Source organism: Carcharodon carcharias, chromosome 28 (genome assembly GCF_017639515.1).
Source record: "Carcharodon carcharias isolate sCarCar2 chromosome 28, sCarCar2.pri, whole genome shotgun sequence".
NCBI lineage: Eukaryota > Metazoa > Chordata > Chondrichthyes > Lamniformes > Lamnidae > Carcharodon > Carcharodon carcharias.
The window spans coordinates 4688610-4706620 of NC_054494.1; the positions used below are offsets into that span (position 1 = coordinate 4688610).

At 52.8% G+C, this 18011-nt stretch overlaps 1 protein-coding gene across 1 annotated transcript in view; it reads left to right on the top strand.

Moving 5' to 3' along the window:
• The first annotated feature begins 13577 nt into the window (after positions 1 to 13577).
• LOC121270743 (leucine-rich repeat-containing protein 20-like) overlaps positions 13578 to 18011 on the top strand; it is a 40083-nt gene continuing 35649 nt past the window's right edge. Inside the window, exon 1 of the mRNA XM_041176124.1 lies at positions 13578 to 13617. The gene's annotated coding sequence lies outside the window, so the exon portion shown is untranslated. The remainder of the gene's footprint in view (positions 13618 to 18011) is intronic.

Below are 18011 nucleotides of genomic sequence, written 5' to 3' on the forward strand. Positions count from 1 at the left end.
TGCAGTCAGCATCACGGTGAAGGAGTCCGGGAAGAGTGTCCCGCTGACAGCATCGCAGTGAAGGAGTCCGGGAAGTGTGTCCCGCAGTCAGCATCGTTGTGAAGGAGTCCGGGAAGTGTGTCCCGCAGTCAGCATCGCAGTGAAGGAGTCCGGGAAGAGTGTCCCGCAGTCAGCATCGCAGTGAAGGAGTCCGGGAAGAGTGTCCCGCAGTCAGCATCACAGTGAAGGAGTCCGGGAAGAGTGTCCCGCAGTCAGCATCGCGGTGAAGGATTCCGGGAAGTGTGTCCCGCAGTCAGCATCGTGGTGAAGGAGTCCGGGAAGAGTGTCCCGCAGTCAGCATCACAGTGAAGGAGTCCGGGAAGAGTGTCCCGCAGTCAGCATCGCGGTGAAGGAGTCCGGGAAGAGTGTCCCGCAGTCAGCATCACGGTGAAGGAGTCCGGGAAGTGTGTCCCGCAGTCAGCATCGTGTGAAGGAGTCCGGGAAGAGTGTCCCGCAGTCAGCATCACAGTGAAGGAGTCCGGGAAGAGTGTCCCGCAGTCAGCATCGCGGTGAAGGAGTCCGGGAAGAGTGTCCTGCAGTCAGCATCACGGTGAAGGATTCCGGGAAGAGTGTCCCGCAGTCAGCATCGCGGTGAAGGAGTCCGGTAAGTGTCTCCCGCAGTCAGCATCGCGGTGAAGGAGTCCGGTAAGTGTCTCCCGCAGTCAGCATCACAGTGAAGGAGTCCGGGAAGAGTGTCCCGCAGTCAGCATCGCGGTGAATGAGTCCGGGAAGGGTGTCCTGCAGTCAGCATCACGGTGAAGGATTCCGGGAAGAGTGTCCCGCAGTCAGCATCACGGTGAAGGAGTCCGGGAAGAGTGTCCCGCAGTCAGCATCACAGTGAAGGATTCCGGGAAGAGTGTCCCGCAGTCAGCATCACAGTGAAGGAGTCCGGGAAGTGTGTCCCGCAGTCAGCATCACAGTGAAGGAGTCCGGGAAGAGTGTCCCGCAGTCAGCATCACGGTGAAGGAGTCCGGGAAGAGTGTCCCGCAGTCAGCATCACGGTGAAGGAGTCCGGGCAATGTGTCCCGCAGTCAACGTCGAGTTGAAGGAATCACTTCACAAAGGTCTTTACTGAGTCAATATTTTTATCCTGCTTTTTCCCCCAGTTTAAAATAGATTAAGCTAAATAAAGGTAAGGGTTCTAGTTTTTATTTAAAGTACATACATAATTTAATTTTTTTTTACTGTATTTAACTTAGAGTAAGGGTGTTTTTTTTAACTAGAGGCATGGCGGGGCAGCTTAGTCTTGTATCATGTACCGCCTGTAGCATGTGGGAAGTCCTAGATGCTCCTTGTGCTCTGACCAACCACATGTGCCGGAAATGCCACCAGCTGCAGTTACTTGTGCTCTGAGCTTGGGAGCTTGAGGAGCAGCTGGTGGCACTGAGGTGTATCCACGAGGCTGAGTTTTGTGGATAGCATGTTTCTAGACGTGGTCACCCCACAGCTTACAGAAGTGCAGACAGAGAGGGGATGGGTGACCATCAGTCAGAAGAAAGGTGTCAGGCAGGTAGTCAGGAAATCCCCAGGGTGCATCTCACTGGAGAACCGTTTTTCTGTGTTGGAAAACGGTGAGAGTGACGGTTCCGCTGGGGAGTGCAGCCACACTCATGGCACTGTGAGTGGCTCAGCTGCATAGTGGGGGAGGAAAAAGAGGGGAAGAGCAATAGTGGTAGGAGACTCGATAGTAAGAGGAACAGACAGGCATTTCTGTGGCTGTAGACGTGACTCCAGGATGGTATGATGGCTCCTTGGTGCCAGGGTCAAGGATGTCACTAAATAGCTGCAGGGCATTCTAAAGGGGGAGGGCAAACAGACAGAGATCGTGGTACATATTGGTACCAACGACATAGGTAGAAAGAGGGATGAGGTCCTGCAAGCAGAATTTAGGGAGCTAAGAAACAGATTAAAAAACAGGACCTCAAAGGTGATAATCTCTGGATTACTCCTGGTGTCACGCGCTAGTGAGTATAGAAATAGGAGGATTGTCCAGATGAATGCGTGGCTGGAGAGATGGTGCAGGAGGGAGGGCTTTAGATTTCTGGGACATTGGAACCGTTTCTGGGAGCGGTGGGACCTGTACCAGGAGGACGGGTTGCACCTGAACTGGAATGGGACCAACATCTTTGCGGGGAGGTTTGCTAGTGCTGTTGGGGAGGGTTTAAACTAACTTGACAGGGGGATGGGATCCTGAGAGGAGGTTCAGCACGGGGAGATGCACGCCAAAATTAAAAGAGCAAGTGAGTCTGGAAGGCATAGAAATTATAGGCCAGTTAAGTAAGGCACAGGGAGCTTGGCAAGGTTGGATGGTATTTATTTTAATGCAGGGAGTCTGACGAATAAGGCAGATGAGTTGAGGGCACAAATTAACATATGGAAGTATGATGTCATTGTTGTCACAGAGACATGGTTGAGACAGGGGCAGGATTGGCAGCTCAATATTCCAGGATATAGGCTCTTCAGGCGAGACAGGGAAGGAGGTAAAAGAGGAGGGGGTATCACAAGATTGATCAAGGAATCAATTACAGTAGTAAGGAGGGATGACATCTTAGAAGGCTCCTCAAATGAAGCCATATGGGTAGAACTGAAAAACAAAAAAGGAGCAATCACATTGCTGGGAGTGTACTATAGGCCCCCAAACAGTCAGAGAGAAATAGAAGAGCAGATATGTAGGCAAATTTCAGAGAAATGTAAAAATAATAGGGTAGTAATAGTGGGGGATTTCAACTTCCCCAACATTAACTGGGTTAGTCATAATGTGATAGGTTTAGAGGGAGCTGAATTCTTAAAATGCATCCAGGAGAGCTTTTGAAGCCAGTCTATAGAAGGTCCTGCAAGAGAGAGGGCGGTCCTGGAATTAATTTTAGGGAATGAAGCCAGACAAGTGATAGAGGTGTCACTGGGGGAACATTTTGCAGATAGTGATCATAACGCCGTTAGATTCAAGGATGTTATGGAAAAGGACAAGGATGGGCCAGAAATCAGAGTTCTAAATTGGGGAAAGGCTGATTTTAATAAGATCAAGTTTGATTTGGCCAGAGTGGGCTGGGAGCAGCTACTTTTAGGTAAATCTGTGTCAGAGCAATGGGACTCATTCAAGAAGGAAATAGGGAGAGTACAGGGCCAACATATTCCAGTAAAGATAAAGAGTGGGACCAACAAATCCAGGGAACCATGGGTGTCGAGGGATATACAGGATTGGATAAAGAGAAAAAGGGAGGCTTATGGCAGTTACCGAGGGCTCAAAACAGCAGAAGCCTTAGAGGAGCATAGAATGTGTTGGGTGGAACTTAAAAAGGAAATTAGGAGAGCAAAAGGGAGGCATGAAAAAACATTGGCAGGTAAAATAAAGGAAAATCCAAAGTTATTTCACAAGTACATTAAGAGTAAGAGGATAACTAGGGAAAGAGTAGGGCCCATTAAGGACCATAGTGGTGATTTGTGTGTGGAGCCAGAAGACGTAGGTAGGGTTCTAACTGAATACTTTGTGTTGGTGTTCACAAGTGAGAGGGACGATGTGGGTATGGAAATCAGGCAGAAGGACTGTGATATGATTAAAGAAATTAGCATAGAAAGGGAGGAGTTTCTGAGTGGTCTGGCAGGCTTAAAAGTAGATAAATCTCCAGGCCTGGATGAAATGTATCCAGGCTGTTGAGTGAGGCAAGGGAGGAGACAGTGGGGCGCTGGCAATAATTTTCAATACCTCTCTGGTCACAGGGGAGATGCCAGAGGACTGGAGGACAGCCAATGTGGTACCGTTATTCAAGAAGGGAGGAAGGGATAAACCAGGGAACTACAGGCCAGTCAGTCTAACCTCAGTGGTGGGGAAACTATTGGAAGCAATTCTGAGGGACAGAATTCATCTACACTTGGAGAGGCGGGGATTAATCAAGGACAGTCAGCATGGTTTTGTTAAGGGGAGATCACGTCTGACCAATTTGATTGAATTTTTTGAAGAGGTGACCAGGTGTGTAGATGAGGGCAATGGATTTGATGTAGTCTACTTGGACTTCAGCAAGGCTTTTGATAAGGTCCCACATGGGAGACTGATAATGAAGTGGATCCAAGGCAATTTGGCAAATTTGATCCAGAAGTGGCTGAGTGGCAGGAAGCAGAGGGTGACGGTCGAGGGGTGTTTTTATGACTGGATGCCTGTGTCCAGTGGAGTTCCACAGGGATCAGTAAAAGCTGGATGCTGGAAATCTGAAACAAAAACAAAAATTGCTGGAAAAACTTAGCAGGTCTGACAGCATCTGTGGAGAGGAAGGCAGACTTAACGTTTCGAGTCCCTATGACTCTTCATCAGAACAGGGATCGGTGTTGGGTCTCTTGCTGTTTGTGGTATATATAGATGATTTAGGCTTGAATGTAGGAGGGTTGATCAGTAAGTTCACGGATGACACAAAAATTGGTGGGGTAGTAAATAGTGAGGAGGTTAGCCTTAGATTACAGGATGATATAGATGGGCTGTTCAGATGGGCTGATCAGTAGCGAATGGAATTTAATCCGGATAAATGTGAGGTGATGCACTTGGGCAGGACAAACAAGGCATGGGAATACACGATGAATGTTAGGATCCTGGGAAGTACCGAGGATCAGAGGGATCTTGGTGTGCATGTCCACTGGTCCCTTAAGGTAGTGGGACAGGTAGATAAGGTGGTTAAGGAGGCATATGGGATACTTGCCTTTATTAGCCAAGGCATAGAATATAAGAGCAGGGAGGTTATGCTGGAACTGTATAAAATGCTGGTTAGGCCACAGCTAGAGTATTGTGTGCAGTTCTGAAATCTGCTTTATAGGAAGGATGTGATTGCACTAGAGAGCGTGCAGAGGAGATTTACCAGGATGTTGCCTGGGCTGGAGAGCTTTAGTTATGAGGAGAGATTGGATAGACTGGGGTTATTTTCTCTGGAGCAGAGGAGATTGAGGGTGGACATGATTGAGGTGTATAAAATTGTGAGGGGCATAGATAGGGTAGACAGGAAGGAACTTTTCCCCTTGGAGGAGGAATCAATAACCAGGGGGCATAGATTTAAGGTAAGGGGCAGGAGGTTTAGAGGGGATGTGAGGAAGAATTTTTTCACCCAGAGGGTGATGGGAATCTGGAACTCACTGCCTAAAAGGGTGGTAGAGGCAGAAACCCTCATAACATTTAAGAAGTATTTGGATGTGCACTTGTGATGCCATGGCATACAAGACTATGGGCCTAGTGCTGGAAAATGGGATTACAATAGTTAGGTACTTGTTTGACCAGTGCAGACTCGATGGGCTGAAGGGCCTTTTTCTGTACCGTAGACTCTATGACTATGATATGCTGAATTTGAACTCCTGTACTCCCAACTATCACGTCACAGAACAGCATCCTCTGAAGGTGCTGAATCTTTGAAAGGATGCCTAGCTGATCTAGAGCATGCATATTGTGGGATTTTGAATGATTTGTCTGATTTTCACGTGTAATATGAACATTGGGAGGCTTTAAGACCAGGCTGGACATACACATCAGTAAACCTGACAAAGGCACATGAATAGTCACCCTTAACAAGTGTGACTATATCAACAAAATGCATGTCATTCTTAATGGCAGGTCCAAATTTGTATCCATTGGACCTGCTGCTCAACATGACCTTGCTCGGAAGTATGTTAAAAAAAAAATGCTTGCAGGACTTGTGCAAGAGCGATGAGCTGCCGTGTGTTATATATGACAGAGTTCGTCCTCACAGTTCACCCTGTCTGCATATGTATGGGCTGTCCAAGACACACAAAAATGATGTCCCTTTACGCTCTATCTTATCTATCACCAGTTCTGCACATCAAGATTTGGTCAAACGGTTGGGTGATTTGTTACAACCAGTTTTGAGCAGGTTTTTCACATTCAGAGTGAGGGATTCCTTCACATTCGCAAAGACCACACCAGACTTGCATATCGATATCAATGCTGTGTCCATGTGCTCAACTGACATTGCTAGCGTATTCACTAATACTCCACTAAAGAAGCCATAGATATTTGTGCTACAGCACTATATCATAGTGATCTAGATCCACTACCATTACGTGAATCAGCACTCATTGAACTTATGAACTCGGCAACTCGCACCATTGAGTTCAGTTTTAATGACACCATGTATGCCCATAGAGATGGTGTTGCCATGGGATCCCCTCTAGGCCCAACTCTCGCAAACATCTTTGTTGGGCTCCATGAGAAACTTGTCTTCGATGGAATGACACCTATCCTCCTACCCCTCACATTTTCCAACATGTGGATGATACGTTTGCTATATTCAAATTTGCAGCTGCATATATTAATTTTCTTGCATGTCTTAATGGGCTGTTAGGAAATAGGGACATTTTAAGTAAGGTATATTTATATTTTGTGGGTGTTAGGATTGAGTTTTAGCTTTAAAGTTTAAGTTTGATTTGTATTTCTGTATTTGTGTGTTAAGAAAGGTCAAATGGAGTTTTATTTTCACTTTAAAAGGAGCCTGCATCTCTAATGAGAGTCTTACGGCCTGTAAACTAAGTTAAGCAAAGAGGAGAAAAAAAAGTGTTGTTGCCTAGCAACAGGGGTCCAGAGAGGCAGGTCCCTCCCACTGTCACACACAGCTTGCAAGAGGCAAGAAGGTCCAAAGAGATGGCTGAAGGCCTGTAACTTCATTCTATGGGCATGTGAAGCAGTGGTGCTGTTGTCGGCTGACTCAGTGAGAGGGGGTGTGCGGAAGACAGCTTGTGTGTATGTGATGACCCAGGGAACAGGAACATCAGGAGAGTTTGAAACCCTGGAGATGAACCCTTGCGGAAGGCATCTGAGAGAAAGCATTGGTTTGGGACAAGATTCCAAGGCAAGGTCTTGGAGAGTGGAGATTGGAAACCCTTTGTGAAAGATGAAGTGCAGAGAGGCTGGTTGGCTCACAATGTAGTAAGCATCTGGGGGGAGTTGAGGAGAGATCCATAGCATCTGGTTGAGTTGGCACCTGTCACTTGGCTTCAGAGTGTGGTGTGTCTGACCACAGGGTGCCTCTTCATGGACTATGTATCTACTGGGAACATTAAAGTATAAGATAGCTTTTGTAACTTATGTTATCCTTACAAATCTGTATATATCTGTAACGGTATAGTTATGGGTGAAGGAGTGTTGTAATATATCTCATCTTTTCTTGTTTAATAAATGTTTTATGCTTCTGTTAAAAGTTCATTAGCTAATTCCTGTGACTCTGTTCGGTAGCTACTCTCCATGTATCTAAACAAACAAATAAAAGTTAGGATCTATCAAGCTGGGCTTCAATCTGGGATCAGGCTTGCTCAGGGGTAATCTCAGCTGGGATCATAACAACTCCATGCTGTGCTCAAATTCACCTTTGAAATGAAGCAGCCAGATAAACTCACTTTCCTTGACGTACTAATTGAGAAATCTGCCAGGGATGGTCTACTGCAAGCTGACCTGCACTGGTCAAGACACAGGTTGGGATTCTTACAGTTCCACACGCTATGAGATTGGTTTCACCAGCAACCTCGCAAATAGGGCCTGAGCCACCCGTTCACCATGCAAGCTTGATGCTGAAATAGAGCACATCAAAGACATCCTGCGGGATAATGGCTACCCTAGCCAGATCATTTTGCGCTGTATATTGCGCAAACTCTTAAACAGGCCTAAGGCCATCACTTATGGCCCTGAAAAGTGCCCAGTCTACCTCAGATTACCCTGGAAGGGCAAGGTTTTGCAAAAATTTGAGCAACAGGTGAAGCTAGCTGTTTCACGCTGCTACTATGCAGTGACAACATGAGTGGTATTCATCACTAACAGGATGCTGCTGTTAAGGCAAAAAGATGTTCTGCCTATCACTCAAATGAGTAATGTGGTATATGAATTTCAGTGCCGGTGTGATGCGAGGTATGTAGGCTGTACATCCCAAAGACTGATGGATCATATCAAACAGCATGTCCCAGCCACTGTTCGAAATGGGCAGGATACAGACTGTACCCAACCAGCCCGTGCTTACAAAACTCAAAACACAGTGTCCAACATTAGATGTGATTCCACAGTCGGACAACATTTAAATAATCATCAGGGTGCTAAGAATTATGTACTGGGAGCTATATATATTAACACAGAGGGGCCTGTTTTTGCAGACAGAAAGAACATGTACATACGTCTGTTTCAGCTAAACAAGTGACAGCCATTCACTGACCCATTTCTCAGGGTACTGCCTTGACCAATCAGAGTCAAGCTGCCTGGTTTAAATTTCAAACAATGCTAGGCAGTTAACTGTCAGTCACCATCAACTGGTGCATTCTACATGGCAATGCCTCTATCAATCAGAGTCCACTTGCCAACCAATCAGCGCACTCCTCCCACAGAATAAATTGTTGTTCCCTTTATATTTAATATTCTTGTCAATGGTCCTGAGTGTAAAACGAAAGCTTTGACAAAAAATCTTTTTTTTTCAGCATGTTCTGTACAATCAAATGACAAAAAAGAGTAATTAACAAATATGACCAGACTGTGAGAGGGTCAGAGTGTGTGTGTGCCAGGCTCACTCCCAGTCTCAGGGTGCTCACTCACACACTCACTGTGAATGTGTATGTGGTAAATACTAAATGTATCATAATTATATTAAAGCACCACAGAATGTAACATGATGTATGTCAGTAAGTCCAATCCCATTGCACAGTCTGACTGTCTGTAATGACCACACTGAAATGTCTGTAATATTCATTGATTGTATTGAAGCACTTCGTGATCCACGTGTAAAAGTTGAATCTGATTGCACTCTGATGGTCATTTAGAAATGTTTGTAATGTTCTTTCAGATATTTTTCCAAAAGAAAAAGAGTGAATGTATGAGTTGGTGTGTGTTGTTGAGGGTAAGTTAGAAACCTGAGACAGATAGTAAGACACAACAATCACTCTCACACACACTCTCTCACTCTCACTCACACACACACACTCACTCCGACACACACACATATACACTCTCATTCCCACACACACATTATCTCTCACCACCCACCCCCCCAACACACACACACTCACTAGCCCCCGGTCCCCCCCTCCGACACACACACACACACACACATACTCTATCTCATTCCCACACGTGGGAGTCAGCCTCTTCCCCCCTCCCCCCACCACCCTCGACCTGAGGCTCCGCAGTCATTCCCTGACCTTGCAGCCAGCCTCTCCTCCCTGAGACCCTGACACTCTGCTCCCCAGGTCACACTTCCCAGGGCCTGGTTGGTGGTGCCCAGCACTGCCCAGGTGTGCTGTGGCTGCATTACACCCCTGACCCACAGCCTCTGTATTGAAGGGCACATTTGCTGCCACATTCCAGTATTCTGCAGGGACCATTAGCTCTGTGACTGGCCTGCTCCTCAGTCACTACAAACACCCCCCCCTTCCTTACAGCACCGAACCATACAAGAGCAGGAGATGCAATATTGGCCCTTTTACCTCCTCCCTTCTCAGCATTAAAGGCTCCAAATATTCCTGAGTGAAATAACAATTCACACTCTCCTCCCCAGTCTGACTCTCTCACACCCAATCTCTCACTCTCCCCACCTGCTCCATAGTCTCTCCCTCCCTCCCCGTCCCAGTCTCTCTGTCTCTCTCACTCCCTCGCCCAGTCTCTCTCTCTCTCTCACCCCCCGTCTCTCTCTCTCCCCCCCCCACCCCCCCAAGTCTCTCCCCCCAGTCTCTCTCTCTCCCCCCCATCCCCCCCCAGTCTCTCTCTCTCCCCCCCATCCCCCCAAGTCTCTCCCCCCCACCCCCAGTCTCTCTCTCTCTTCCCCCATCTCTCTCCCCCCAATCTCTCTCTCTTACCCCCCCCAGTCTCTCTCTCTCTTCCCCCATCTCTCTCCCCCCAATCTCTCTCTCTTACCCCCCCCCCAGTCTCTCTCTCTTACCCCCCCCAGTCTCTCTCTCTCTCCCCCAAGTCTCTCTCTCTTCTCCCCACCCCCCCCAGTCTCTCTCTCTCCCCCCCACCCCCCCAAGTCTCTCCCCCCCAGTCTCTCTCTCTCTCCCCCCCATCCCCCCCCCAGTCTCTCTCTCCCCCCCATCCCCCAAGTCTCTCCCCCCCACCCCCAGTCTCTCTCTCTCTTCCCCCATCTCTCTCCCCCCAATCTCTCTCTCTTACCCCCCCCCAGTCTCTCTCTCTCTTCCCCCATCTCTCTCCCCCCAATCTCTCTCTCTTACCCCCCCCAGTCTCTCTCTCTCTCCCCCCAATCTCTCTCTCTCTTCCCCCATCTCTCTCCCCCCAATCTCTCTCTCCCCCTCCCCAGTCTCTCTCTCTCCCCCCCATCCCCCCCCCGTCTCTCTCTCTTCCCCCCAGTCTCTCTCTCTTCCCCCCAGTCTCTCTCTCTCCCCCCCATCCCCCCCCGTCTCTCTCTCTCCCCCCCATCCCCCCCGTCTCTCTCTCTTCCCCCCAGTCTCTCTCTCTTCCCCCCAGTCTCTCTCTCTTCCCCCCAGTCTCTCTCTCTTCCCCCCCATCCCCCCCCGTCTCTCTCTCTTCCCCCCATCCCCCCCCAGTCTCTCTCTCTTCCCCCCATCCCCCCCCAGTCTCTCTCTCTTCCCCCCATCCCCCCCCAGTCTCTCTCTCTTCCCCCCATCCCCCCCCCAGTCTCTCTCTCTTCCCCCCACCCCCCCCCAGTCTCTCTCTCTTCCCCCCATCCCCCCCCAGTCTCTCTCTCTTCCCCCCATCCCCCCCCAGTCTCTCTCTCTTCCCCCCATCCCCCCCCCAGTCTCTCTCTCTTCCCCCCACCCCCCCCCCAGTCTCTCTCTCTTCCCCCCATCCCCCCCCCGTCTCTCTCTCTTCCCCCCATCCCCCCCCAGTCTCTCTCTCTTCCCCCCATCCCCCCCCAGTCTCTCTCTCTTCCCCCCATCCCCCCCCAGTCTCTCTCTCTTCCCCCCATCCCCCCCCCAGTCTCTCTCTCTTCCCCCCATCCCCCCCCCAGTCTCTCTCTCTTCCCCCCCATCCCCCCCGTCTCTCTCTCTTACCCCCAGTCTCTCTCTCTCCCCCCCATCCCCCCCCCCCGTCTCTCTCTTCCCCCCAGTCTCTCTCTCTTCCCCCCATCCCCCCCCCAGTCTCTCTCTCTTCCCCCCATCCCCCCCCAGTCTCTCTCTCTTCCCCCCAGTCTCTCTCTCTCCCCCCCATCCCCCCAAGTCTCTCCCCCCCACCCCCAGTCTCTCTCTCTTCCCCCCATCCCCCCCCCAGTCTCTCTCTCTTCCCCCCACCCCCCCCCAGTCTCTCTCTCTCCCCCCCATCCCCCCCGTCTCTCTCTCTTACCCCCAGTCTCTCTCTCTCCCCCCCATCCCCCCCCCCGTCTCTCTCTTCCCCCCAGTCTCTCTCTCTTCCCCCCATCCCCCCCCCAGTCTCTCTCTCTTCCCCCCATCCCCCCCCAGTCTCTCTCTCTTCCCCCCAGTCTCTCTCTCTCCCCCCCATCCCCCCAAGTCTCTCCCCCCCACCCCCAGTCTCTCTCTCTCTTCCCCATCCCCCCCCAGTCTCTCTCTCTCTCCCCCCCATCCCCCCCCAGTCTCTCTCTCTCCCCCCCATCCCCCCAAGTCTCTCCCCCCCACCCCCAGTCTCTCTCTCTCTTCCCCCATCTCTCTCCCCCCAATCTCTCTCTCTTACCCCCCCCCAGTCTCTCTCTCTCTTCCCCCATCTCTCTCCCCCCAATCTCTCTCTCTTACCCCCCCCCCAGTCTCTCTCTCTCTCCCCCAAGTCTCTCTCTCTTCTCCCCACCCCCCCCAGTCTCTCTCTCTCCCCCCCACCCCCCCAAGTCTCTCCCCCCCAGTCTCTCTCTCTCTCCCCCCCATCCCCCCCCCAGTCTCTCTCTCCCCCCCCATCCCCCAAGTCTCTCCCCCCCACCCCCAGTCTCTCTCTCTCTTCCCCCATCTCTCTCCCCCCAATCTCTCTCTCTTACCCCCCCCCCAGTCTCTCTCTCTTACCCCCCCCAGTCTCTCTCTCTCTCCCCCAAGTCTCTCTCTCTTCTCCCCACCCCCCCCAGTCTCTCTCTCTCCCCCCCCACCCCCCCAAGTCTCTCCCCCCCAGTCTCTCTCTCTCTCCCCCCCATCCCCCCCCCAGTCTCTCTCTCCCCCCCATCCCCCAAGTCTCTCCCCCCCACCCCCAGTCTCTCTCTCTCTTCCCCCATCTCTCTCCCCCCAATCTCTCTCTCTTACCCCCCCCCAGTCTCTCTCTCTCTTCCCCCATCTCTCTCCCCCCAATCTCTCTCTCTTACCCCCCCCCCAGTCTCTCTCTCTTACCCCCCCCAGTCTCTCTCTCTCTCCCCCAAGTCTCTCTCTCTTCTCCCCACCCCCCCCAGTCTCTCTCTCTCCCCCCCATCCCTCCCCAGTCTCTCTCTCTCCCCCCCATCCCCCCCCCGTCTCTCTCTCTTCCCCCCAGTCTCTCTCTCTCCCCCCCATCCCCCGCCGTCTCTCTCTCTCCCCCCCATCCCCCCCGTCTCTCTCTCTTCCCCCAGTCTCTCTCTCTTCCCCCCAGTCTCTCTCTCTCCCCCCCATCCCCCCCCGTCTCTCTCTCTTCCCCCCATCCCCCCCCAGTCTCTCTCTCTTCCCCCCATCCCCCCCCAGTCTCTCTCTCTTCCCCCCATCCCCCCCCCAGTCTCTCTCTCTTCCCCCCACCCCCCCCCCAGTCTCTCTCTCTTCCCCCCATCCCCCCCCGTCTCTCTCTCTTCCCCCCATCCCCCCCCAGTCTCTCTCTCTTCCCCCCATCCCCCCCCAGTCTCTCTCTCTTCCCCCCATCCCCCCCCAGTCTCTCTCTCTTCCCCCCACCCCCCCCCCAGTCTCTCTCTCTCCCCCCCATCCCCCCCGTCTCTCTCTCTTCCCCCCAGTCTCTCTCTCTTACCCCCAGTCTCTCTCTCTCCCCCCCATCCCCCCCCCGTCTCTCTCTTCCCCCCAGTCTCTCTCTCTTCCCCCCATCCCCCCCCCAGTCTCTCTCTCTTCCCCCCATCCCCCCCCAGTCTCTCTCTCTCTCCCCCATCCCCCCCCAGTCTCTCTCTCTCCCCCCCATCCCCCCAAGTCTCTCCCCCCCACCCCCAGTCTCTCTCTCTCTTCCCCATCCCCCCCCAGTCTCTCTCTCTCCCCCCCATCCCCCCAAGTCTCTCCCCCCCACCCCCAGTCTCTCTCTCTCTCCCCCATCCCCCACCCCCGGCCAGTCTCTCTCCCCCCAATCTTTCTCTCTCTCCCCCTCCCCAGTCTCTCTCTCTCTCCCCCATCCCCCCCAGTCTCTCTCTTTTCCCCCCATCCCCCCCCAGTCTCTCTCTCCCCCTCCCCAGTCTCTCTCTCTCCCCCCCATCCCCCCAAGTCTCTCCCCCCCACCCCCAGTCTCTCTCTCTCTCCCCCATCCCCCCCCCCAGTCTCTCTCTCTCCCCCCCATCCCCCCAAGTCTCTCCCCCCCACCCCCAGTCTTTCTCTCTCTCCGCCCCCCCCCCCCCCCCCCCACCCCCGGCCAGTCTCTCTCCCCCCAATCTTTCTCTCTCTCCCCCTCCCCAGTCTCTCTCTCTCTGTCCGTGTTTCAGTTTCTGTTCCGGGCTCCGCCTCTTCCTTTGCCGGTCTCTCAGTTTCCGCCATCAGGTAAGAACCGGGGCGTCGGGCGGGGAAACAAAGTGTCTGAATCCCGGGAACAGTAACATTGTTTCCGAAAAGGATCAGGAGCGGAGATTGTATCCGACTGAACCCGGAGTACACACTGTATCCAACCCGGAGTACACACTGTATCCGACTGAACCCGGAGTACTCACTGTGTCTGACCCAGAGTACACACTGTATCCGACTGAACCCGGAGTACTCACTGTGTCTGACCCAGAGTACACACTGTATCCGACTGAACCCGGAGTACACACTGTATCCAACCCGGAGTACACACTGTATCCGACTGAACCCGGAGTACACACTGTATCCAACCCGGAGTACACACTGTATCCGACTGAACCCGGAGTACTCACTGTGTCTGACCCAGAGTACACACTGTATCCGACTGAACCCGGAGTACACACTGTATCCAACCCGGAGTACACACTGTATCCGACTGAACCCGGAGTACACACTGTATCCAACCCGGAGTACACACTGTATCCGACTGAACCCGGAGTACTCACTGTGTCTGACCCAGAGTACACACTGTATCCAAGCCGGAGTACACACTGTATCCGACTGAACCCGGAGTACACACTGTATCCGACTGAACCCGGAGTACACACTGTATCCAACCCGGAGTACACACTGTATCCGACTGAACCCGGAGTACTCACTGTGTCTGACCCAGAGTACACACTGTATCCAAGCCGGAGTACACACTGTATCCGACTGAACCCGGAGTACACACTGTATCCGACTGAACCCGGAGTACACACTGTAACGGACTGAACCCAGAGTACACACTGTATCGGACTGAACCCAGAGTACACACTGTATCGGACTGAACCCAGAGTACACACTGTAACGGACTGAACCCAGAGTACACACTGTATCGGACTGAACCCAGAGTACACACTGTAACGGACTGAACCCAGAGTACACACTGTATCGGACTGAACCCAGAGTACACACTGTATCGGACTGAACCCAGAGTACACACTGTAACGGACTGAACCCAGAGTACACACTGTATCGGACTGAACCCAGAGTACACACTGTATCGGACTGAACCCAGAGTACACACTGTATCGGACTGAACCCGGAGTACACACTGTAACGGACTGAACCCAGAGTACACACTGTATCGGACTGAACCCAGAGTACACACTGTATCGGACTGAACCCAGAGTACACACTGTATCCGACTGAACCCGGAGCGCACACTGTATCCGACTGAACCCGGAGTACACACTGTATCCAACCGAACCCGGAGTACACACTGTATCCGACTGAACCCGGAGTACACACTGTATCCAACCCGGAGTACACACTGTATCCAACCTGGAGTACACACTGTATCCAAGCCGGAGTACACACTGTATCCGACTGAACCCGGAGTACTCACTGTGTCTGACCCAGAGTACACACTGTATCCAACCCGGAGTACACACTGTATCCGACTGAACCCGGAGTACACACTGTATCCGACTGAACCCGGAGTACACACTGTACCGGACTGAACCCAGAGTACACACTGTATCGGACTGAACCCAGAGTACACACTGTATCGGACTGAACCCAGAGTACACACTGTATCCGACTGAACCCGGAGCGCACACTGTATCCGACTGAACCCGGAGTACACACTGTATCCAACCGAACCCGGAGTACACACTGTATCGGACTGAACCCGGTGCACACACTGTATCCGACTGAACCCGGAGCACACACTGTATCCGACTGAACCCGGAGTACACACTGTATCCAACCGAACCCGGAGTACACACTGTATCGGACTGAACCCGGTGCACACACTGTATCCGACTGAACCCGGAGCACACACTGTATCCGACTGAACCCGGAGTACACACTGTATCCGACTGAACCCGGAGTACACACTGTATCCGACTGAACCCGGAGTTCACACTGTATCCGACTGAACCCGGAGTACACACTGTATCCGACCCGCAGTACACACTGTATCCGACTGAACCCGGATTACACACTGTATCCTACCCGCAGTACACACTGTATCCGACTGAACCCGGAGCACACACTGTATCCGACTGAACCCGGAGTACACACTGTATCCGACTGAACCCGGAGTACACACTGTATCCGACTGAACCTGGAGCGCACAGTGTATCCGACTTCATCCGGAGCGCACACTGTATCCGACTTCATCCGAAGTGCACACTGTATCCAACTTCATCCGGAGCGCACACTGTATCCGAATTCATCTGGAGCGCACACTGTATCCGAATTCATCCGGAGCACACACTGTATCCGACTGAACCCGGAGCGCACGCTGTATCCGACTGAACCCGGAGCGCACGCTGTATCCGACTGAACCCGGAGCGCACGCTGTATCCGACTGAACCCGGAGCGCACGCTGTATCCGACTGAACCCGGAGCGCACGCTGTGTCCGACTGAACCCGGAGCGCACACTGTGTCCGACTGAACCCGGAGCGCACAGTGTTTCCGACTGAACCCGGAGCGCACAATGTATCCGACTTCATCCGGAGCGCACACTGTATCCGACTTCACCCGGAGCGCACACTGTATCCGACTACATCCGGAGTACACACTGTATCCAACTTCATCTGGAGTACATACTGTATCCGACTTCATCCGGAGTACACACTGTATCCGACTGAACCCGGAGTACACACTGTATTTGACTGAACCCGGAGTACACACCATATCCAAACCGGAGTACACACTGTATCCGACTGAACCTGGAGCACACGCTGTATCTGACTGAACCCAGAGTACACACTGTATCCAACCTGGAGTACACACTGTATCCGACTGAACCCGGAGCACACACTGTATCCAACCCAGAGCGCACACTGTATCCGACTTCATCCAGAGCGCACACTGTATCCGACTTCACCCGGAGTGCACACTGTATCCGACTTCACCCGGAGCGCACACTGTATCCGACTGAACCCGGAATGCACACTGTATCAGACTGAACCCGGAGCACACACTGTATCTGACCCGGAGTACACACTGTATCTGACCCGGAGTACACACTGTATCCGACTGAACCCGGAGTACACACTGTATCCAACTAAACCAGGAGCAGACACTATATACGACTGATCCCGGAGTACACAGTGTATCCGACTTCATCTGGAGCGCACACTGTATCCGACTTCACCCAGAGCGCACACTGTATCCGACTTCACCCGGAGCGTACACTGTATCCGACTTCACCCGGAGCGCACACTGTATCCGACTTCACCCGGAACGCACACTGTATCCGAATTCATCTGGAGCGCACACTGTATCCGACTGAACCCGGAGCGCACGCTGTATCCGACTGAACCCGGAGCGCACGCTGTATCCCACTGAACCTGGAGCGCACACTGTGTCCAACTGAACCCGGAGCGCACAGTGTTTCCGACTGAACCCGGAGCGCACAATGTATCCGACTTCATCCGGAGCGCACACTGTATCCGACTTCACCCGGAGCGCACACTGTATCCGACTTCACCCGGAGCGCACACTGTATCCGACTTCACCCAGAGCGCACACTGTATCTGACTTCACCCGAAGCGCACACTGTATCCGACTTCACCCGAAGTGCACACTGTATCCGACTGAACCTGGAGCGCACAGTGTATCTGACTTCATCCGCAGCGCACACTGTATCCGACTTCATCCGAAGCGCACACTGTATCCAACATCATCTGGAGCGCACACTGTATCCGAATTCATCTGGAGCGCACACTGTATCCGAATTGATCTGGAGCGCACACTGTATCGGAATTCATCCGGAGCGCACGCTGTATCCGACTGAACCCGGAGCGCACACTGTATCCGACTGAACCTGGAGCGCACTGTGTATCTGACTTCATCCACAGCGCACACTGTATCCGACTTCATCTGGAGCGCACACTGTATCCGAATTGATCTGGAGCGCACACTGTATCGGAATTCATCCGGAGCGCACGCTGTATCCGACTGAACCCGGAGCGCACGCTGTATCCGACTGAACCCGGAGCGCACGCTGTATCCGACTGAACCCGGAGCGCACGCGGTATCCGGCTGAACCCGGAGCGCACGCTGTATCCGACTTCATCCGGAGCGCACGCTGTATCCGACTTCATCCGGGGCGCACGCTGTATCCGACTGAACCCGGAGCACACGCTGTATTCGACTGAACCCGGAGCGCTCGCTGTATCCGACTGAACCCGGAGCACACGCTGTATCCGACTGAACCCGGAGCACACGCTGTATCTGACTAAACCCGGAGTGCACCCTGTATCCGACTGAACCTGGAGCGCACGCTGTATCCGACTGAACCCGGAGCGCACACTGTATCCGACTGAACCCGGAGCGCATGCTGTATCCGATTGAACCCTGAGCGCACGCTGTACTC